We start from the raw sequence: 23,355 nt of genomic DNA, 5'->3' as shown, positions 1-23,355 counted from the left end.
GTTACAGGGAGCAGTGTACACTGACAGCACTGTTACAGGAGTCTGTGTACACTGACAGCACTGTTACAGGGAGCAGTGTACACTGACAGCACTGTTACAGGGGGCTGTGTACACTGACAGCACTGTTACAGGGAGCAGTGTACACTGACAGCGCTGTTACAGGGAGCAGTGTACACTGACAGCACTGTTACAGGGGGCTCTGTACACTGACAGCGCTGTTACAGGAGTCTGTGTACATTGACAGCACTGTTACAGGAGACTGTGTACACTGGCAGCACTTTTACAGAGGGCTCTGTACACTGACAGCACTGTTACAGAGGGCAGTGTACATTGGCAGCACTGTTACTGGGGGCTGTGAACACTGACAGCACTGTTACAGGGACATTGTATTGTAAGTCGAAGATATATGTTTAATGAAGAATTCTTGCACATCAGTTTCGCTTAGCAACTACTACCTCTTATGCTACTCTATTTAGAAAAGAAAGCAATTGCTCACCAAACAATGACTGTGCCTGGATTAATGTGTTCTACTTTGCCAGATGAGTCATCAGTTGGTTTCTTCTGCAAGAGAATACAGAATAAGAAAAACGATTTTTGTGGCACTCTCCTGTGCAAGGGGTTTTCTTTAATAAACAAAACACTACGCTAGGACAAATATTGCATTTCGGTACAGCATCAGAAAGTTTAATTGCATCATGTCCTCCAAGCAGAATACAATACTTATGCAATGAGATACATCTATTTTAATGTAATAGTTTCTTGAAGTGACTTAAGAAGTCAGTGATGCAGGGTACTGCGGAATGCCTTGAGGATGTGTAAGATGCTGCAAAAATTCAAGATCTTTTAATCGCTTCCTTTACATGACTCTCACACTCCAGTATTATTGTTCAACCACCCTGACTGGCTCAGGCAACATTGATTAAACCTGATCCAGACAAAGACAACTTCAGTCATTCCATAGATGGGAAAACACAGCTAAATTTGGTTAAGATTTGCAATCAAGTCATAAGATGCATGATTTTTGTTCCTCTTTCACAGGTTGTGGGTATCACTCGGAATTTTTGCCTGTCCCCATCAGCACTTAAACCGAGTGGCTTGCTCGGCTATTTCAGAGGGCTTCAAGAGACAGCCTCAATGTTGTGGGTTTGGAGTCACGTGCAGGTCAGGCTGGGTCAGGGCAGATTTTCTTCACTAGAAGTGAAGCAGACAACGTTTTACAAGAGATTTCAATTCTAAATATATTGTACTAAACTTCATCAGACTCAGGACATGAACTCATGTCTCCCCAGAGGGTTAGGTTGAAGTTACTAAGCCCAGCAGCATTAGCACTACCCCATCCTCTCCCCTGTTTGATAGACTAAACTAGCGTTACAAAGCCAACTACTTTAATATCAGTCCAAAAGCGCTGGTCTAACTTTTCACACTTTTAGTCACTTGATATATCATTTTGTGAGCTTTCTGCCTGAAGGAAATTCTGAATCACAGCGTAAAAATCTCCACCAGAGGGCACAGTAAGTAACTCTGAATCCACACTAAGGGTTCTAATCTATGGGGATTGAACCCTGTACTGTTGGCAATGAGTCCGAGTTGCCATGACAATGTACACTTTTACATGCCTGTTGTAGCCCGGGCCAATAGGTGATGATGGCGAAAGCTGTCATTTCCTTCCATGTCGCAGCTAATCAGGAACCTCCCCTGCTCCTAGCACCTACCATTACAGCATTGGAAGGATTTGTAAATTGGTAAGCTGCTTGGGCAAGTAATGAACACATCTTTCACTTAATGCAGAACATTTGAAAATAACAAAATAAATAAAGTTGAATCGTGCCCAAGGAAGTCCATCCAGTTGGCATAAGCCAATGTTTGAAATGCTTCACGAGTCTGCCCCTACAGTTGGTGTGGAATAGCTTCTATTTATGACATGGAATAATTCGAAATCAGTAACTTGTACACTCTGAGAAAACTGTGATCATTTGTAGATGTAAAAGAAACAAACAAAGAAGATAACACAACTTGGTAATTTGTGCATTATTCTGAAATCACTGTTGAGATTTGCAATCTCAGTTTGCAATCCAGTAAAAACCAACTAGTGAGTAATATTTAGCCTGCAATTGTACATTCTGCTTTACTACATTTCTTTGGAGCCTTCTGCGAAATAATTTTCTGTGAGGATTGCTTGGGATTGTGTTTCTGGTGATCTTAGACAAACCATCATTCTTTTTCTGCTCAAGGGAAGTGCTTACTTCTCATTAAGACAAACAATTCAAACTTTGTTACACAGGGTTGCTTGCCGATTTCCCCGCCCCCCCCCCCACCGTTTCCCTCAGGCCACAGCGTCCATCCTAATTGTGGCAATCGTTAACAATATTAGAACGCAGGATTCTACAAGCTTAACACCGTTTGTATCATCAGTTATAAAGGTGGTGGAATCTCTTTCCAAAAAAATGCCCTGTGCCCAACAGCAGGTCCTTAGCTCATCGCCAGCTGTTGTTACATCCCCAACCAAATCCCTACCACAGAGTGGGCCATTTAGGACTGAGATGAGGAGAGATTTCTTCAACCAGGGAGTAGTGAGCCTGAGAAATTCTCTGCCACAGAATGAGGTTGAGGCTAAAACATTGAACATTCTTAAGAAGGAGTTAGATAAATTTCTTAGGGCTTTCAAATATGCAGAGAAAGCAGAGCGTGATGCTTAGAGATCCACTTGGCGTGGCATCAAACTAAAACTATCAACAGGAAAGAGGAAATCCACCCCATAAAGATCTTTGGTTGAATGTGGGAAATTATCTTTGATGTCAATGGCAAACAGTACCACTTAACAAAATCCAGGCCAATGCAAAAATATAAACTAACGACCAACGAGGCGTTTTGCAGAAGGATGGACAAAGTTAACATCTTAAGGAATCCTTGTAAAATATTAGCAGGATCACAACCATACCTGTTGCCAGGGTTGGAGGGTTTGAGCTATAGAGAGAGACTGAATAGGCTGGGCTGTTTTAACTGGAGCATCGGAGGCTGAGGGGTGACCTGAAAGAGGTTTATAAATTCATGATGGGCATGGATAGGATAAATAGACAAGGTTGTTTTCCCTGGGGGTGGGGGAGTCCAGAACTAGAGCGCATAGGTTTAGGGTGAGCGGGGAAAGATATAAAACTGACCTCAGGGGCAACCTTTTCACACAGAGGGTGGTGCGTGTATGGAATGGGTTGCCAGAGGAAATGGTGGATAGGCAGGAGACTGGAAGAACACAGCAAGCCAGGCAGCATCAGGAGGAGGAGAAGTCAACACTTCAGGTATAACTCTTCTTCAGGATTGTGGGTGAATGTAAGGGGAGCTGCAGAAAAAGGGGATAGTGGTGAGGTGGGGGATAGGTGAAGACAGGTAGAGGGTACGACCTGGTTGGCCAATGGGAGGAATGAATCCAGTAAGTGGCTGGGAGGAGTGGAAGGGTGGGGGGAGGGGCTGGGAAGGGAATTGGGGGATGGGAAAGGAGGTTGGTTGAAATTGGAGAACTCAACGTTGAGTCCTCTGGGGTGTAGGCTGCCCAGGCGGACGCTGAGGTGTTGTTCCTCCAATTTAAAGTTTAGTTCGCTGTAGTAATGGAGGAGGCCGAGGATGGTCATGTTGGAAAGGGAGTGGGAAGAGGAATTACAATGGCCAGTGACTAGGAGGTCCAGTCAGCCCCTGCCCGCCTGGCTGAGATTCTCGGTGCACCATTTCCTAAGTTTACATTTAGTCTCCCTGATTGCTACAACATGGGTAAATTCTCCGGCTTACTTTAAATCAGCAACACAGAAAAGATTTATCCCGTGCAGTAACCTGTGAAAATTCGAGCAGCTAAGAACTATTTAAAGGAAAAATTAAGAACTTTATTTCTTAAAGTATAACAGAGAATAATTAACTAACAACTATTTACAACTCCTTCCTCTAATCTAACTTTTACTTCCCTTCTACAATACTAAGTATAAAACTCCCAATTAAGATTTACAAAACAAAACTTCTTATCCCAAAACCAGGCAGCTTTCAGTTTCTTCTCTGTATTCCTGTCTTTTCTGCTTCTTGGGGATTCTCCTTCACAGGTTACTGAATGATAAAGGTATCTTTAAGACAGCTATTCTTTGGGCAGTTAGCAGATGTCATTAGCTTGGCAGTTCTCCTCTCAATTGTTCAATTTTCCCTGGTCTTATACCCCCCCCAAAGTATCAGATTATGTCATTGTCTTTTAAGACTGTCAATATACTAAATTCAAACTGGATTGGAGTTTGGGTTTTTTGGTGGTATATTTAAACTGATTGGCCTAATTCGAATCTGTTTTTGTCTCCAGGCAACCAGCTACCCTAACTGCTGGTCCAAAAGGTTACTTTATATCTTTTTTACAGAACACTTGGTGATGTGTCAGGCCATTCTGTTGCGTTCAACTCTCTCTTAAAGGTACAGTATGCTCGCATCTTCATAACGCCGATGTAGAGAAGACCACATCAGAAACATCTGGCACAGTGAACGAGGTTGGAAGAGAGGCAACGTTGACTTCTTCAGCTCCTGATGCTGCCTGGCTTGCTGTGTTCTTCCAGCCTCCTGCTTGTCTACCTTGGATTCCAGCATCTGCAGTTTTTTTTTGTCTCTAACTAGAGGAAGTGGTGGAGGCTGGTACAATTACAATATTTAAAAGACATCTGGACGGGTATATGAATTTGAAGGGTTTAGAGGGGCATGGGCCAAATGCTGGCAAATGGGACTAGATTAATTTTGGATATTTGGTCAGCATCAGAATGAAGGGTCTGTTTCCGTGCTGTACATCTCTGTGACTCTATGTGGCCTCTGTCTTTAGAAGCCATTAATATTCCAGTGGTTCTCATACTAGGAACTGTTTTTCAATGAATTTGATGTGTAACAGTAATGAGAAAACCACGACAGAGTTAAGTTTGTACAACTAGATTACAGCCAACTTCAGGAGTCACACTGCAAGTTACAGAATCACAGAATCCATACAGTACAGAAACAGGACATTCGGCCCATTGAGTCCACAACGATCCTCCAGAGAGCATCCCACCCAGACCATCCCCCTACCTTATCCCTGTGAGTCTGCTTTCCCCATGGCCAGTCCACGCAGCCTGCACATATGTGGATGGTGGGAGGAAACTGGAGAACCAGCAGGAATCCCACGCAGACATGGGGAGGATACTTGCGCGGACTTTGCATAGTCGCCTGAGGCTGGAATCAAATCTGCATCCCTGGCAAGTTCTGGCCTCTCTCTGAGTAATTTCACAGCAAATATTACTGACAAAATTTCTCACCCAACATATGCAAGGCTTGCTGTAGGTGCAAAAGGCTGCAGTCCTTCCCTCTCTTTATTCTTAGTTATTTCTACTGGAAACTCCCCCAGCCCGACAGAGAATTTGCACCTACTTGCTTCAGATGCAATTGCTTTATTCATCTCGTTACTGTTCACTTCTCCCTTCCCTGGTATACCATCTTCTGTGTGCTGCATTGAAGTATCACTCAAATATCGTGTTCAAAGATAACAATCACACAACACCAGGTTATAGTCCAACAGGTTTAATTGGAAGCACTAGCTTTCGGAGCACTGCTCCTTCATCAGGTGGTTGTGGAGTACACAATTGTAAGAAATAATCTTACAATTGTGTACTCCACAACCACCTGATGAAGAAGCAGCGCTCCGAAAGCTAGTGCTTCCAATTAAACCTGTTGGACTATAACCTGGTGTTGTGTGATTTTTAACTTTGTACACCCCAGTCCAACACCGGCATCTCCAAACCATAATATCCTGTTGGCATTAAAGCTAAGGAAACTGATTTTTATTTTTATTGTATACTTTTAAAGTTTAGAACGAATTCCCTCATTTTTGGAGTATCTGCCAGCAATGCTGTTAATTGAGTAAATAATTAGCAGATGCGAGCATGATCCTAATTGCAGAAACACTCTCTGTGGGTCTGAAACAAAGAAATCAATCAGTGTGGGAGGGCCAAGACCACTGGAACTGCTGTGTAAAGTAGAGGATTCAGAGAACACAGCAACGAAAATTTTCATCACTGGCTCTCTCTAGTGCTTGTGAATGAACTGCAGTCTCACAAGCACAGGTTAATTAAACAGATCAGCAAGCAATAATGTCAGCTGTCACTTTGGTCACAGAGGGGCGTGACACAGTAGGAATCATAGTCATCATCAGATTCAAACAATCCGTGTAACTGTGGGCCAATGAGCAGATCTCTTGTTATGAGGCCTGCTTATTGAGTCGTACAGCACAGAAAGAGACTCTTTGGTCCAACTTGTCCATGCCAACTAGGTATCCTGATCTGATACAGTCCCATTTGCCCGTATTTGGCCCACATCCCTCTAACCCTTTCCTATTCATTTACCCATCCAAATGTCTTATAATTGCTGCAATCGTACCCACCTCAACCACTGTTGTGGAGGCAATGGCTTAGTGGTGTTATCGCTGGACAATTAATCCAGCGACCCGGGCAATGTTCTGGGGACCTGGCATTGAATCCTGTCACAGTAGATGGTGTAATTCGAACTCAGTAAAGTCTGGAAGTAAGAGTCTAATGACGACCAGTTTAGCTAATCCATTGTTGGAAAAACCCATCTGGTTTACTAATATCCTTCTGTGGTCCGGCCTACATGTGACTCCAGACCAACAGCAATGTGGTTGACTCTTAACTGTCCTCTGGGTAATTAGGAATGGGCAATAATTTATGGCCCAGCCAGTGACACCTGGCAGCTGGTACCATACACATACCACCCGCTGTGTGAAAAAGTTGCCCCTCAGGTCTCTTTTGCTGGGCATGTCTATCTGGCATTCCACTGTCTTATTCATCCTCAGTCAGGGGAGCTCACAATGAAGGGCAGAACTGGGGCAAGGCACTGAATTCGGGGTGTTAGCACCCTGTCAAGCTTTTCTTGACGGGCAAGGGGATGGAAGGGGTAGCGCCATGTTCTTACCGATGACAGGGCAGGCCCGAGGACATGAGTGGTCTAGGGGCAAGAATGGCCTGCTCCTGCTCCCAGTTCGAAGGTTCTCGAAAGTCTGCTGCTAGCAGCTCAGGCAACTCTCCCTGGAAGGGAAGCAATAGTTGGAGTGGAGTCCACCAGCTGCTACACCAATCTTTGTTGTTCATGGTAGCTCCTGCTCCCACACATCAAATATACCATGCTCTCAGCCGCCTGGAGGATCTTCAAATCCCTGTTCTCCAGAAGGTACCCAGTGTCGCCACATCAGCCCTCAGGTGTCAAGGTGGTGAAGAGTACAATATGGGCATCGCAGCATTTACTCAGTAACACAGGAGGCAAACCAGGGTAAGGGATTCCAGTGGTAGCAAAAGTACAAATTAAACAGCAACACATTTTATTCTGACAGGACAGTCTGAGCAGTTCTGTTGTCAAAGCTACAGTCTACATAATCTGTCGTGCCTAAAGCAAAGATTGGAAAGAACTTCAAAGGCAGCGGTTTCAGCAATTCATAAGTAGACACGCTTCAGAAGCTAAGAAAATATTCATCTGAGCACCAAGCCGTTCCTTTTATGCAGAAATGGAATGAGGAAATTAGAACACTGAATAAAGGACCTTAATTATCCTTTTCAAGTATTATACAACTTTGTAATGCAGCGCCACAAGAAGCTTTCAGAAGCATTATCTAAAGCAAAGCAAAATGCAATCTATGCCCCTGAATACTCATAAATTTCTAGAAGTTTCTGAAATTATGAGGGAATGGATAGGGTGAATAGTCAAGGTTTTTTTCCCCCCAAGAATAGGGGAGTCCAAGACTAGAGGGCATAGGTTTAAGGTGAGAGGGGAAAGATATAAAAGGGACCTAAGGGGCAGCTTTTTCACGCAGAGGGTGTTACGCGTATAGAATGAGCTGCCAGAGGAAGTGATGGAGGCTGATACAATTGCAACATTTAAAAGGCATCTGGATGGGTATATGAACAGGATGGGTTTGGAGGGATATGGACCAAGTGCTGGCAAATGGGACTAGACTAGGTTAGGATATCTGGTCAGCATGGACGAGTTGGACCGAAGGGGCTGTTTCTTGCTCTGTATCTCTATGGCTCTAAACCATCATTGAACTCATTGTTAAAGAATATTGGCAGATTCTGGGTAACCGATATTTGAGCAAGAAAGCCCTGAGGATACACAGCAACCCTTAACCATTCTGATCAGTGGGGGAGGTGATTAACAGTACCTTTATCTTTCTGTGTTTTTGGCTCTGGGTGAAATGGAAAAAGGACTGTTTGAAAAAGCCTAGGCCTTTTCAAGGATTGTGGCACCTTCTAAAAAGCAAATTGCTCATTGTAAGTGCTATTTACACAGCTGCTGGTTCAAACAGTGGGGAAACCACACAGATGAGTTGGGTTGGGTATCAATGAAGCTTTGATCAGCAATAAGCAGCTGATTGATGACTGGCCACTAGTCCATAAACCGATGCCAAAGGCTCTCTGCCTGCCAACAACTATGTTACTGGTGCCCAGGTCGCTGAACAGCTAGGAGGTCTGAATGTTTGAGTCAGATGCTAGCAGAGCTCAGAAAGGAAGGAGTTTTCTCAGTCTGGAGTAAAAAAGCATCTCAGGTCTGAAGTTGGCCAGGCTATGTCTCCTCATCAGTCATTGTAAAGTGTAACTTTAATAAATTAGAGACATTTATAAGCATGAGCCAGTCACCTTGTGTCTCATGCAAACAAGTGAAAATATCTAGAGAAAGAAGATTGAGAAGGAGTGTTCTGATCAGCATCACAATCACCTCAGCAAACCCTGCAGACAGGGACCAGTGAACTGCCTGCCCAATAGAACAGTACAACACAGGTACGGGCCCTTCGGCCCACAACGCTGTGCTGAACGTGACACCAAATTAAACTAATCCCTTCTGCCTGCCTTTGGTTGATATCCCTCCATTCCTTGCATATTCATATACTTACCTAAAAGCACCTATAATGCTCCTATCGTATCTACCTCCATCATCAACCCTGGCAACGCATTCCAGACTTCACTCTCTGAGTAAAAACATTGCTCCTAGCACCTCCTTTGAACTTGCCCCCTCTCAACGTAAATGCATGTCCCATAGTTTTAGACAAAGATTCTGACTGTCAATCCTATCTATGCATCTCATAATTTTGTAGGCTTCTACCAAGTCTCCCCTCAACCTCTGCCGCTCAAGAGAAAATAACCTGAATTTTTCTAGCCTTCCCTGTAGCTCATACCCTCTAATCCAGGCAGCATCCTGATCAACCTCTTTTGTACCCTTTCCAAAACCTCCATATCTTTCCTGTAACGTGGCGAACAGAATTGAATACTCTGAAGCTGAACACTTCAACTCACCCTCCAACTCCCCCAAGGACATGCAGGTCCTGGTCCTCTTCCATCGCCACTCCCTTACCACCCGATGCCTTGAGGAAGACTGCCTCATCTTTCGCCTCGGGACCCTCCAACCCCAGGGCATCAATGTGGATTTCACCAGTTTCCTCAATTCCCCTCCTCCTACCTTATCCGAGTTCCAACCTTCCAACTCAGCAATGCCCCAATCACCAATCCTACTTGTCCATCCTCCTTCCCACCTATCCGCTCCACCCTCCCCTTCAACCTATCACCTTTACCCCCACCTCCATCAACCTATTGCCCTCTCAGCTACTTTCTCCCCAGCCCCACACCCCTCCCATTTATCTCTCCACCCGAGGCTCCCAGCCTCATTCCTGATGAAGGGCTTTTGCCCGAAACATTGATTTTTCTGCTCCTCGGATGCTGCCTGACCTGCTGTGCTTTTCCAGCACCACACTCTCGACTGTAATCTCTAGCATCTGCAGTCCTCACTTTCGCCTCCTCTTAAGTGTAGCCTAACCAAAGTCTTTATAAAGCTGCAACATGACATCCTGACTCTTGTACTCAATTCCCTGACCAATAAAGGCAAGCACGCCATTCAGATTCTTCGCCACCCTATCTACTTGTGTGGCCACTTTCAAGCGAACCTCAGATCCAAATGTACATCATTTTCCCTCCAACGACAGCATCCATTTTTTTCACTGTCTCTATGTGTGTTTAGAGGGAGAGTTTTATAAGTGCTTTGTAGTTTGAAGTTAATGGTTCATAATTCTTCATTTGTAATTAGAACCTACTAATTTGTAAGAAAAAGTAAATCTTATGAAGTACCTGGTTTCTGTCAACCTGGATTGAAAAGATAAATAAATTGTGAAATTCTGCATATTTGCTAGTTTCCCAATGGTTCTGGGAAAATTGGAGCTTGATTTCCCATGAAGGTATAACAGCATTCACAATGGTCCAGCAGTTCTAAATGTCCCACAAATATAAATAGCAAACAATACATTTCAATAGAATTCAACAGAGAACTGTTCAATAATGAAACAAACAGGTTTAACTGGATTTAAAAAGCCTGATGCAGATAATAAACAATTGTTTGCGATTTATTTTAGAACATAGAACATAGAAAAGCACAGCACAGAACAAGCCCTTCAGCCTACGATGTTGCACCGAGGATTATTCCAAATGTAAAATAAAATAACCGAACCTACGCACCCCACAACTCACTGCTCTCCATGTGCATGTCCAGTAGTCGCTTAAATGTCCCCAATGACTCTGCTACTACCACCACCACTGGCAACACATTCCATGTATTCACAACTCTCTGCGTAAAGAACCTACCTCTGATGTCTCCTCTATACAATCCTCCTAATGACCTAAAACTATGACCCCTCGTCCCAGTCAATCCTGCCCTGGGGAAAAGTCTCTGGCTATTGACTCTATCCATACCTCTCATTTTAGTGCCAGTTTCCACTAGTAGACATGTTCGAACACAGTTGGAATTTTCAATCCCAATTTTTACTGCTTCCTAACGGGCTTGATAAATAATGCAATGGGCAACAAGTCAAAAATTCATCAGAAAATCAAATTCCCAGATGAATTACATTTGCAAGGCGGAATATAAATGCAGGTAACTGATAAAAATAAATCAATGCAAGTAACCAGGAGAATTACTCACTGCAGCAAAACGGTCTTTTTCTCTCTTTCTCAATCTACAAATGCTTTGATGAATTCTGAATATAAATAGTTCACAATGGGACCCAAGCCAAAATGCATATATGATCACCAGTCCAGAATATTAAACAGATGTCCTCATGTTTTTCTGGATAATAAAGTGAAGCAGATAATGACTCTTGAGCCCAAAGTTTTCTTATTGCTCTCTTCCACATTGGCCTCCTGTCAAATACAAATCCCAGTGGCTACAAGCAATATTAAGCACAACAGCAAAAGATGATGGTCATTCGGTTTAGGATGTGGAGCGGATCTTTGTCTCAAGTGCCTTTTCAGACACGCTCAAGAGGGATAAGATACTCGAGGCATAGATGAAAAGATAATGAGATGAGAGTCAGTTTCATGTAGAATGAAAGGATACAGTTTCGATGGCTTGACTAAACTCTGAGAAGGTTAAGCTGAAGGCTTCAGAGAAATACTCATCATTCTGAAATGGGTTCAAAAGACCAACAGTATGAGCTCATTTCACGGTCAGGGAATTGATAACATTATAAGCTTAAGGTCAGCACCAGGAGAAATTCAGAATATGTTTAAGTTATCTATTATAGGGATGTGGGCGTCGCTGGTTAGGACAGCATTTATCACCCATCCTTAATTACCCAGAGGACAGTTAAAAATCAAACATGTTGCTGGGGTCTGGAGTCACATGTAGGCCAGGCCTGGTCAGGATGGCAGATTTCCTTCCCTAAAGTGCATTAGTGATCCAGATGAGGGTTTGTTTGCAACCACTGGCAGTGTGAACAAAGCCACCCTTAGACTAGTTGTCATTAAATTCAATTTCATAGAGTCATTCAGCACAGAAACAGACCCTTCGGTCCAACTAGTCCACGCCAACCATAATCCCAAACTGAACTAGTCCCGTCTGCCTGCATTTGGCCCATATCCTTCCAACCCTTTCCTATTCATGGACTTATCCAAATGTCTTTTAAATATTGTAACTGTACCTGCATCCACCACTTCCTCTGGCTGTTCATTCCACACATGAACCACTCTCTACGTAAAACGCTGTCCCTCAGGTCCTTTTTAAATATTTCTCCTCTCACCTTAAAAATATGTCCTTAGTTTTGAATTCCCCTATCCTAGAGAAAAGACACTTGCTATTCACCATAACTATGTCCCTCAAGATTTTATAAAGTGGTATAATTACTCTTCAGAAGGTCGGTGTGGACTTGTTAGGCCAAATGGCCTGTTTCCACACTGTAGGTAATCTAATCTAAAAATGATTACTCCTCAACTTCCTACGCTCCAGTGAAAAAAGTCCCACTCATCTTTATAGTTCAAACTTTCTATTCCCAGCAATATACCAGTTAATCTTTACTGAACCATTTCCAATTTAATAATATCCTTCCTATAGCAGGTGACCAGAATTGTACATAGTACTCCAGAAGAGGCATCACCTTCATCCTGTACAACCTCGCCATCATCTATAGTGCAATTGAAGCCGTGTTCCCAGAACATTTTCGCAAGATTCTGAAATACTAGTCCAGTGATATTGCCACTTCTCCACCAGCTCCTCCCTGCAACTTAAAACACAATTAAAAAAAGGCACCAGTTGAAGAAGAAGGTGGGTATGTACAAAATTCTGAGGGGATATGGGATAGTGTTTCTTTCTGTGGGGAAGACTGGAAGTAGGGGACAAAGTTTAAGGATAAGAGGCCTCCCATTTCAGATGGATATGAGGAGAATTTCTCCCCTCAGAGGATTGTCATTACCTGGACAGTAGTGGAGGCGAGGTCATTGAATTTACTCAAGGCTGAGTTTGATAGATTTTCAATAAACAAGCGACTTGAATGTTAAGGTGAGGCAGACAGGAAAGTGTGGTCTAGATCACAAGCTGATCAGGCCATATCTCATCGAATGGTGCAGCACACACAAGGGAATGAATGGCCTAGTCCAATCCCTATGTCCAATGTTTCTATGACAGACAAATAAAATTAGTAAAGGGGCCAGGAAGTGAGCAGGACAATGGAGCATGGGCAGACAGCCATTTTCTGAATCCAGCTGAGGATTGAAGACAATGGGCTGAAAGTGCACTTAAGTTTTTCTGTGACCCCATCAAAATCATAAAACCAATCAGCAGAGAGAGGTTTCACAGCGAGAATTGGATACAAACTCCCCTTCTGCAACTGCAACTTGGCCCAGACGTACAGGTGATACTCTGATCACATGGATAAGGGTGATTCTGCAAATCTAAGGCTCAGGAGGAAGTAGCACCAAGGAAAACTCCAGCCGTGGACTGAGAAAGATCCCGATTGTCCAACGTTGTCGAAGAAGTCATCACCTCCCACGATGGCTGTGGAAATTCCCACCTGACTTGCTTTCCAAGAAGAATTTGACTGAGATCTGCTCAAGAAGATCTTAGGGCTACTCTGACCCAACCCACCCAGCCGAAGGGTGAAGGGATGGGGTCAATTGTCTGCTTTGCGCAGGTTTAGGTTATGACAAAATGTCATTGCTCATGGTAATAGCAATGGAGACTCAGGGCAAGATGTGTAAAATGGATAAGGCTGGAGACTACGGACAACAGGTAGTTATCAAAGGAATTATATTGGGGTGAGGCACCAGAGGTGAAACTTTGGTAGACACAGTTTGGACGCATGTATGTACGCACGTACGCACACACACACACCTTACAGAGGTTTATAAAAGCATGAGGGGCATGGATAGAATAAATAGACAAAGTCTTTTCCCATGGGGTGGGGGAGTCCAGAACTAGACGGCATAGGTTTAGGGTGAGAGGGGAAAGATATAAAAGGGAGCTAAGGGGCAACCTTTCCACGCAGAGGGTGGTACGTGTATGGAATGAGCTGCCAGAGGAAGTGGTGGAGGCTGGTACAATTACAATATTTAAAAGGCATCTGGATGGGTATACGAATAGGAAGGGTTTAGAGGGATATGGGCCGGGTGCTGACAGGTGGGACTAGATTGGGTTGGGATATCTGGTCAGCATGGACTGGTTGGACTGAAGGCTCTGTTTCCATGCTGTATGACCACATGACTATGACAGAGACACACACCCCTACCAAAACACTATTCTAAATCTACACCAGTCCCACCTTCCAGCACATGTCTCATAGCCCTGAACGTTATGGCATTTCAAGTCTCCTCCAAGGAGGTTTTGAAGGTTGTCAGGTTTCTTGCCTGTGCTATCTTCCAACACAGTGCATTCCAGATCCCCACCCCGCTCTGGGCAAAATTGATTTTTTTCTGAAATCCCCTTTAAACCACCTGCATTTCACCTTAAAAGTATATTCCTTTGTCACTGACCCTTCAAGTGAAGGGAACAGCAGCTTCCTGTCCACCCTGTCCATGCTCCTCACAATCTTAGAGACAATTGCTCCTTTTTTGGATTCAGTCGTGGAATGTGGGCTAGCCCAGCATTTATTGCCTGTTCCTGGAGAGAAAGTGAGAGGTGCTCTACCTTCTTGAACTGCTGCAGTCCATGTGCTGTAGGTAGATCCCCAATGCCCTTAGGGACTGAATTCCAGGATTCTGACCCAGCATCACGAAAGGAATGGCCATATATTTCCAAGTCAAGATGACGAGTGGCTTTGAGGGGAACTTGCAAATGTGTTCCCATGTATCTGCTGCCCTTGTCCTACTAGATGGAAGTGGTCATGGGATGGAAGGTGTCTCTGAGCATGTTTGGTGAATTTCTGTAGTGCATCTTGTAGATAGTACATACTGCTGCTGCTGAGCATCAGTAGTGGAGGGAGTGGATACTTGTGGATGCGGTGCCAATCAAGAGAGCTGCTTTGTCCTCAATGTTATCAAGCTTCTTTAGCTTTGTTAGAGCTGTATCTATCTGGGCAAGTAGAGAGTATTCCATCACACCTCTGACTTGTGCCTTGTAGATGGTGAGATATGTTTTGGGGAGTCAGGAGGTGAATTGCTCAGGAGGTGAATTCCTAGCTTCTGACCTGCTCTTGTAGCCACTGTGTTTATGTGGCCAGTCCATGTTTATGGTCAATGGTGGCAGTCCAGTGATAGTACCACATTTGAATGTCAAGGGGCAGTGATTAGATTGCCTATTATCGGGGAAGGTCATTGTCTGGCATTTGTGTGGCACAAACATTACTTGCCACTTGTTAGCCCAAGCCTGGACATTGCCTAGATAAGCTCTAGCTTATCTCTCCACGCTTCAGGCTCACTGCCTTTATTCCAGATGAAGGGCTTTTGCCCGAAACATCGATTTCGCTGCTCGTTGGATGCTGCCTGAACTGCTGTGCTCTTCCAGCACCACTAATCCAGTAATTGCCTAGATCCTGTTGCATTTGAACTTGGGCTGCTTCAATATCTGAGTGAATGCAGCAGAACATTGTGTAATGCATTGGCAAACATCCTCACTTCTGACCTTCGCATGAAGGGAAGATTATTGAAGAAGCAGCTGAAGATGGTTGGGCCCAGGACACCACCCTGAGGAACCCCTGCGGAGATGTCCTGGAGTTGAGATGACTGACCTCCAATAACCACAACCATCTTCTTATGTGCCAAATATGACTCCAACCAGTGGAGGGTTTGCCCTCTGATACCAGCTGACTCCATTTCGCTAAGGCTGCTGGATGCTGCACTCAGTCAAATGTGGCCTTAATGTCAAGGGCTGTCACGCCCACCTCATGTTTATTCCATTTGGTCTCAGGCATTCCTGCCAAACCCTGGATGGTAACACAGAGGAGGAATCACATATAAATCCAACTCATAAGACTTTGATTCAGGAACGTGATGAAAGCTGTTGGCCTGTACTTGGATAAGTAGCTAAGTGTGTGGCAGCAGCCCTGAATCTAAATGAGAGCTTGGCAAACCATGAAGCTGTCCTTCCAGTGCCCATGGATGCCATCGTGGAAAGACTGAGATCACTCTGACATCAAATAAAGTCTTACATCAGGCCCTTTTGATCATTACTTTCAAAGAGATGAGTCACCACTTCATCTAAATATTCTAAAAATGGATAATTGGCTGAAGCTAAGTTCATCACATTTGAAGTTCTGTGAGTGAAAGGTTTTCTTTGTAGTCTTGTGGATGTTTTCCTCACTGGCAGTTTTAGAATTTCTTTTCAATTTTTTTTTCTTTTTCCAACAAGGGTGAACAAATTGGATTTGCATTCCATCTTTTGCAACATCAAGTTGTTCGAAGGGTCTTACAGCAAATTGAGTCCTTTTTAAGTGTATTTTCTAATGCCCTGCAGTAAACATACCAGTCACTTTGTACACAGTAAGCTCTCACAAAGAGCAATGTGACAATGACCAAATCAGCTGCTCGCAATGATGTTGCTCAAAGGATAAATATTAGTCACAGAGCAGTCAGGATACTGCCATTTCCCTTTGTTCAAATCATGTCGTGGAATCTTTTATATTCACCAGGGAGTGCAGACAGGGCTTCAGTTTAATGCCTCATCTGAAGACAGTCCCTCCCACAGAGCAGCACTCCCTCAGGGCAGACGTTTGTGCTTCAGGGCCTTCTGAATAGGGGTCATAGTGCCAGCCACTGAGCCCAGGCCACCAATACTGGTGCAATCATATTGAGAGGCAATGGGGTGATATGTCAGAAATCCAACTGCAATAGAAACATTCAGGGAGCAGAAGATGGTGCAGTAGTAATCTTACTTGATGAGTAATTCAAAAGCTTTAACTAGTGAGTTTTGAAAAGATTTATGGCTCAGGTTTGAGGTTCTGGATGTAGGTTTGCTGACTGAGCTAGAAGGTTCATTTCCAGACGTTTTGTCACCCTACTAGGTAATATCTTCAGTAGGCCTCCAGGCGAAGCACTGTTCATGATTCCTGCTTTCAATTTATATGTTTGGGTTTCTTTGGGTTGGTAATGTCATTTCCTGTGGTGAAATCATTTCCTGAGGTGATGTAATTTCCTGTTCTTTTTCTCAAGGGGTGGTAAATGGGGTCTATCTCGATGTGTTTGTTGATAGAGTTCCAGTTGGAATGCTATGCTTTTAGGAATTCTCATGCGTGTCTCTGTTTGCCCTGTCCTAGGATGGATGTGTTGTCCCAGTCAAAGTGGTGTCTTTCCTTATCTGTACGTAAGGAAACTAGTGAGAGAGGGTCATGTCGTTTTGTGGCTAGATATGTCAACCCTCTCTCACTAGTATCCTCACATAAGGATGAGGAAGGACAGGAATCATAGAAAGTAGGAATCATGAATAGTGTTTCACCTGGAGTCCCATTGCAGATGTTACCTAGTAGGGTGACAAAATGTCTGCAAATGAACCTTCCAGCTCAGCGAGCAAACCTATATCCAGGTTTAACTAGTGCTCCAGAGTCCTGGGTTTAAGTCCAACTCTCGTAGCCGGTGGAATTTAAGTTCCACAAACTAAAAAGATGCTTTAAAAGCATCGTAAAACCCATTACTTTTTTTTATTGCTTAAAAACCATTCTTGTTCACTCTTGCCTTTCTGGGGCTGAAGCCCTGTTGTCCTAACCCAGTCTGACTTGCGTGTGACTCCAGGACCACCGGAGTGTGGGCAACCCTTAAGTGACCTCGGATATGGCAGAGCAAGTCACCTTGTTCAAGGGGAATTGGGCGAAAAAAATGCCAGCTGTGCCAGCGACAACCATGCCCTACGAGATGGGGGGGGGAAATAAGTGGGAAGAGAAGCTGGCTGAGATGGAAGACATGAAAAATAAGGCTTGCGCTTGGGAATTCCAAAGTCATCCCAGGGGTCGAAATGGAGAGCCTTGTGGCAATACCCAAGCCACGCTACAGGAGATGGCTCCATGGTATGTAACAGCCGGTGTGGTGGGAGTGAAAAGAAGATGTAGCAGTGGGCGGATCAAGCATGACATTCAGACTACCCCCACTGATCACAAGCCCAGGTCTCGGTATGCTGCTCCAGGCCACATTGCAGTTCTCAGCTAATGCAGAGGCAGGTTAGGATCTGCCTGAGACAGTGCTGTCAATGACCATTATGGTCACCACCTCACTCAATTTATTTTGCAGGCTAGCTATGGAGATCAAAGACAATAGCAACTCTCACTGCTCTCACATATAACATAGAGTCATAGTCATAGAGATTTACAGCACTGAAACAGAACCTTCGGTCCAACTTGTCGGTGGGGGGGGAAACCATCTATCCAAAATTAATCCAGTCCTATTTGCCAGCTTTTGGCCCACATCCCTCTCAGCGCGTCCTATTCATATACCCATCCAGATGCCTTTTAAATGTTGTAATTGTTACCAGCCTCCACCACTTCCTCTGGCAGCTCATTCCATACACGCACCACCCTCTGCGTGAAAAAGTTGCCCCTTAGGTCCCTTTCAAATTTCCATTCCCAATAATATTGCTTCCAGTCTGAGAATGCAAAGAGTGCCACTTCCTGGCAAGGGCTTTGGATACTAGCCAACTCAACATCTCCCCACGTGTTGGATTCCCAATTAAATTATCTAACTATTTCAGATGTCAAATTATTCAGAGGTCCTTTATTGGCTTTATTGAATCTTTGCATCATTTGCTTGAACGATTGGCAGAATTCCATTTTGTTTAATTTCTTTCTTTCTTCCCTTGTCACATTTGTTGATTTTATTTTAAAAGGACATTTATTTCATTCAGACATGCTGCAAACAGTCATTTCAGCTGCTTGGCATTGACGACTTTAGAAGGAAAGGACCGTTCTGCTCCTCTCCCAACATTTTCAGCACTTTTCCAGAGAGTGAATTCTTTCGGAGACTGATGTTACTGTTTTCCCAACCCCTCCATGTTATGCTCCTTGGTTACCAACTTAACACCTGGCAACAATTTTGAGATTAAGACGACCTCACAACTTTCTCACGTTTTGGCACCAAAATGAAATCATTCTTGGATGAATTCTTGGTGGTGGAAAAGGATATGGAAGATATAGACTGTAGGGAAATAGATGGTGACACCTTGCAAAATGTCCATATTACAGAGGAGGAAGTGCTGGATGTCTTGAAATGGGTAAAGGTGGATAAATTCCCAGGGCCTGATCAGGTGTACCCTAGTACTCTGTGGGAAGCTAGAGAACTGATTGCTGGGCCCCTTGCTGAGATATTTCTATCATCGATAGTCACAGGTCAGGTGCCTGAAGACAGGAGGTTGGCTAACGTGGTGTCACTGTTTAAGAAGGGTGGTAAGGACAAGCCAGGGAACTATAGACCGGTATGCCTGATGTCGGTGGGAGCAAGTTGTTGGACGGAATCCTGAGGGGAGGATGTACATGTATTTGGAAAGGCAAGGACTGATTAGGGATAGTCAACATGGCTTTGTGCATGGGAAATCATGTCTCACAAACTTGATTGAGTTTTTTCAGGAAGTAACAAAGAGGATGATGAGGGCAGAGTGGTAGATGTGATCTATATGGACTTCAGTAAGGTGTTCGACAAGGTTCCCCATGGGAGATTGATTAGCAAGGTTAGATCTCACGGAATACAGGGAGAACTAGCCATTTGGATACAGAACTGGCTCAAAGGTAAAAGACAGAGGGTGGTGGTGGAGGATGGTTTTCAGTCTGGAGGCCTGTGACCAGTGGAGTGCCACAAGGACTGGTGCTGGGTCCTCTACCTTTTGTCATTTACATAAATGATTTGGATGCGAGCATAAGAGGTATAGTTAATAAGTTTGCAGATGACACCAAAATTGGAGGTGTAGTGGACAGCGAAGAGGGTTAGCTCAGATTACAACAGGATCTGGACCGGATGGGTCAATGGGCAAAGAAGTGGCAGATGGAGTTTAATTCAGATAAATGTGAGGAGCTGCATTTTGGGAAAGCAAATCTTAGCAGGACTTATATACTTAATGGTAAAGTCCTAGAGAGTGTTGCTGAACAAAGAGACCTTGGAATGCAGGTTCATAGCTCCTTGAAAGTGGAGTCACAGGTAGATAGGATAGTGAAGAAGGCGTTTGGTATGCTTTCCTTTACTGATCAGAGTATTGAGTACAGGAGTTGGGAGGGCATATTGTGGCTGTACAGGACATTGGTTAGGCCACTGTTGGAATATTGCATGCAATTCTGGTCTCATTCCTACCGGAAAGATGTTGTGAAACTTGAAAGGGTTCAGAAAAGATTTACAAGGATGTTGCCAGGGTTGGAGGATCTGAGCTACAGGGAGAGGCTGGACAGGCTGGGGCTGTTTTCCCTGCAGCGTCAGAGGCTGAGGGGTGACCTTATAGAGGTTTACAAAATTATGAGGGGCATGGATAGGATAAACAGACAAAGTCTTTTTCCCTGAGGTTGGGGATTCCAGAATTAGTGAGCATAGGTTTAGGGTGAGAGGGGAAAGATATAAAAGAGACCTAAGGGGCAACTTTTTCACACAGAGGGTGGTACGTGTATGGAATGAGCTGCCAGAGGAAGTGGTGGAGGCTGGTACAATTGCAACATTTAAGAGGCATTTGGATGGGTATATGAACAGGAAGGGTTTGGAGGGATATGGGCCGGGTGCTGGCAAGTGGGACTAGATTGAGTTGGGATATCTGGTCGGCATGGATGGGTTGGACCCGAAGGGTCTGTTTCCATGCTGTACATCTCTATGACTCGGATGATCCCGGTATGAAGAGACTGTCTTATGAGTAAAGGAGGAACAGGTAGGGACTCCCTACTCACTGGAGTTTGGGAAAATGAGAGGTGAGCTCATTGAAACAAATAAGATTCTTACAGGTTTGACAGGGTCAATGCTGAGAGTATATTTGAGAGTCTAGAACCAGAGGGCACAGTCTCAGAATAAAGGGGCACCAATTTCAGATTAAGATTGGAAAGAACTCCTTCTCTCAGAGGATTGTGAGTCTTTGGAACTCCTTGCCAGAGAGAGCCGAGGGATATATTTAAGGCTGAGGGAAATAGACTCTTGATCAGTCGGGGGATCAAGGAAAGGACTTTTTGAGTGTTGGATCAGCCATGATTCTAGTGAATGGTGGAGCAGCAGGCTCCAAGGGTTCAATGGCCGACTCTTTTCCTATTTCTCGTGGTCATATGATCTTAGGATGCCCTTTCACCCCACCAGCAGAGCTGCCTATATTCACCTCCGTAAACATGGCTGAATATCGCCCCTCTCTCAGCTCATGCACTGCTCATTCATGCCTTTGTTTCTCTATCCTTGAATACTCCAGTGCACGCCTGTTTGGTGTCCCACAGTTAATCCTCCATAAATCTAAGGTCATCCAAAAATGTCTTGTCTGTGTGTTAACTCACAACAAGCCCTGTTCCTCTATCACACTTCATCTCACTGACCTAGACCAATTCCTGACCAAACAATGCCTTGATTTGAAAATTCTCATCTTTTCTTTAGAATCCTTGCAAGATTTTATCACTCCCTACGTCTCTGATTTCTCCTAGCCCATAAATCTCCAAGATATCCACATCCTTATAATTCAGGCTCCTCATGCATCCATGATTCAAATTGCTGTAATATTCATGGTGATACCTTTAATTGGACCTGTCCCAGACCCTAGAACACCCTCTCTAGACCATTCGATTTCTCTTACATTGCTCTTTTAAAATATCCCTTAAAACCTACCACTTTTACCAAATGCATGGCCTCATTCAGCCCCTTTCCAACTCAAAATCAAAGATCTGGAGGAGTTGGGAGTATAGTCTGGTTAGGTTCATGGGTAACTTCCAAGGCTGGTCTGAGCCAAGACATTCTGCAGCAAATGGCCAAGAAAACTGCAGCTTATTGGGATTCGGTGAGTTGTTGACGTGGGCATTGTGTCTTCTCGTGTTTTCTCATTGCATTAGCTTTCTAAAGAAGCAGCACCGGTCTTTGCTTTGAATCATTGTTGGAAGGACCTTGGATGTTTTATTACATTCAAGGTGCTATAGAAATGTAAGTTGCTGTTGTTTGACATTTTCTTCTGGCACAATATGTTAATTATTGTAAAGGTGATAAAAGAAACTTGTTCACTCTTCCTTTCAAACAATGTTTTCTCATAGGCGTCGTACAAAGTTGTAGGCCAAGTTTAAAGATTAGGCCATAGGCATGGGACAGAGAGACCATTAAAATATCATAAACCTGAAAAGAGTAACTTATTTACCATTTTAGGATTTGGCAATAATTTCAAAGGAATGGAGATGTTATTCTGAAATTCCTCCGTAATAAAATTAAGTTTTTGGTGCTAGGGAGGTTGTTCCAAAGTGATTAAAACATAGGAAATGGTGGCTCTGGTTAACACTGCTGCTTCACAGCACCAGGGACCCGGGTTCAATTCCCACCCTCGGGTGATTGTCTGTATGGAGTTTGCACATTCTCCCCGTGTCTGCGTGGGTTTCCTCCGGGTGCTCCAGTTTCCTCCCAGAGTCCAAAGATGTACAGGTCAAGTGAATTGGCCGTGCTACATTGCCCATAGTGTTAGGTGCATTAGTCAGGGGTAAGTGTAGGGGAATGGGTCTGGGTGGGCTGCTCTTTGGAGGATCGGTGTGGACTTGTTGGGCCGAAGGGCCTGTTTCCATACTGTAGAAAATCTAATTTAATTTTAAAAATGGATAAGAAGCTAAATTATGCATCATCAACTCTGTCTAACTTTTTAAAGAGGATTTTGCAGTAAGACTAATTGCATGAAAAGTGAAAATCAGTTCAGTGATTTCCAATTCATAGAATCACTACAGTGTGGAAGCAGGCCAACCCTCCGAAGAACATCCAACCCTATCCCTGTAACCCTGCATTGACATGGCCAATCCACCAACCCTGCATATCCCTGGACACTATGGGCAATATAGCATGGCCAATCCACCTAACCTGCACATCTTTGAACTATGGGAGGAAACCCACGCAGACACAGGGAAAACATGTAAACTCCACACAGTCACCTGAGGGTGGAAATTGAACCCAAGTCCCTGGTGCTGCGAGGCAGCAATGCTAACCACTGAGCCGCTGATTTCCAATAAATTTCCAAATGTGGGAACATCAATAGCAGAGCCTTTGGAGAAGCAGAGAATCACTTCCAGCAGTTTCTGGATCTGCTTGCATAACTACTCTTGCTGTTAGTTTCACAGAAAAACCAGAGTTACCAGGGGTGGTGTCAGTTCCGATGACCCTACAACTGTAAAATGTGGGTCTTAAATTAGTAATAGTAACTTGGACCCAGGAATCTGGGAAGGTGAATTCTGAAATTGTGCAATGGGCCAGAGAAGATTTATGATATTGCGAATCAACAAACAGAGAGAAATGCAGTTTGCACAGAGCCTCAGACACCACTTGCACAAAGAACTAACGGGCAAATTGCTCAACTTACCATTTTTGTTTATGCCCTGCTTCGCTAACTGCATTTTTGATGAGATAAGGATGAGTGCAGTATGATGGGAGGGGCATGGCTGACAGTTTGCAGGAACGTGTGATT

The 23,355-nt window shown here is 44.1% G+C and overlaps 1 protein-coding gene across 12 annotated transcripts in view; it reads right to left on the bottom strand.

Annotated features, from left to right (window-relative positions):
* Positions 1 to 23,355, bottom strand: part of plcb4a (phospholipase C, beta 4a) — a 560,059-nt gene that overhangs the window by 393,391 nt on the left and 143,313 nt on the right. For 10 of the 12 annotated variants that reach the window (XM_072581470.1, XM_072581466.1, XM_072581480.1 and 7 more), the window contains one exon: positions 497 to 561. The exons of the other annotated variants lie outside the window; for them this stretch is intronic. The gene's annotated coding sequence lies outside the window, so the exon portion shown is untranslated. The remainder of the gene's footprint in view (positions 1 to 496; positions 562 to 23,355) is intronic. 12 annotated transcript variants of the gene reach the window in all.

This window comes from Chiloscyllium punctatum, chromosome 11, assembly GCF_047496795.1.
Source record: "Chiloscyllium punctatum isolate Juve2018m chromosome 11, sChiPun1.3, whole genome shotgun sequence".
Taxonomy (NCBI): Eukaryota; Metazoa; Chordata; class Chondrichthyes; order Orectolobiformes; family Hemiscylliidae; genus Chiloscyllium; species Chiloscyllium punctatum.
The sequence above is the reverse complement of the archived record's forward strand: the minus strand, read 5'-3'. Positions and strand labels throughout refer to the sequence as shown.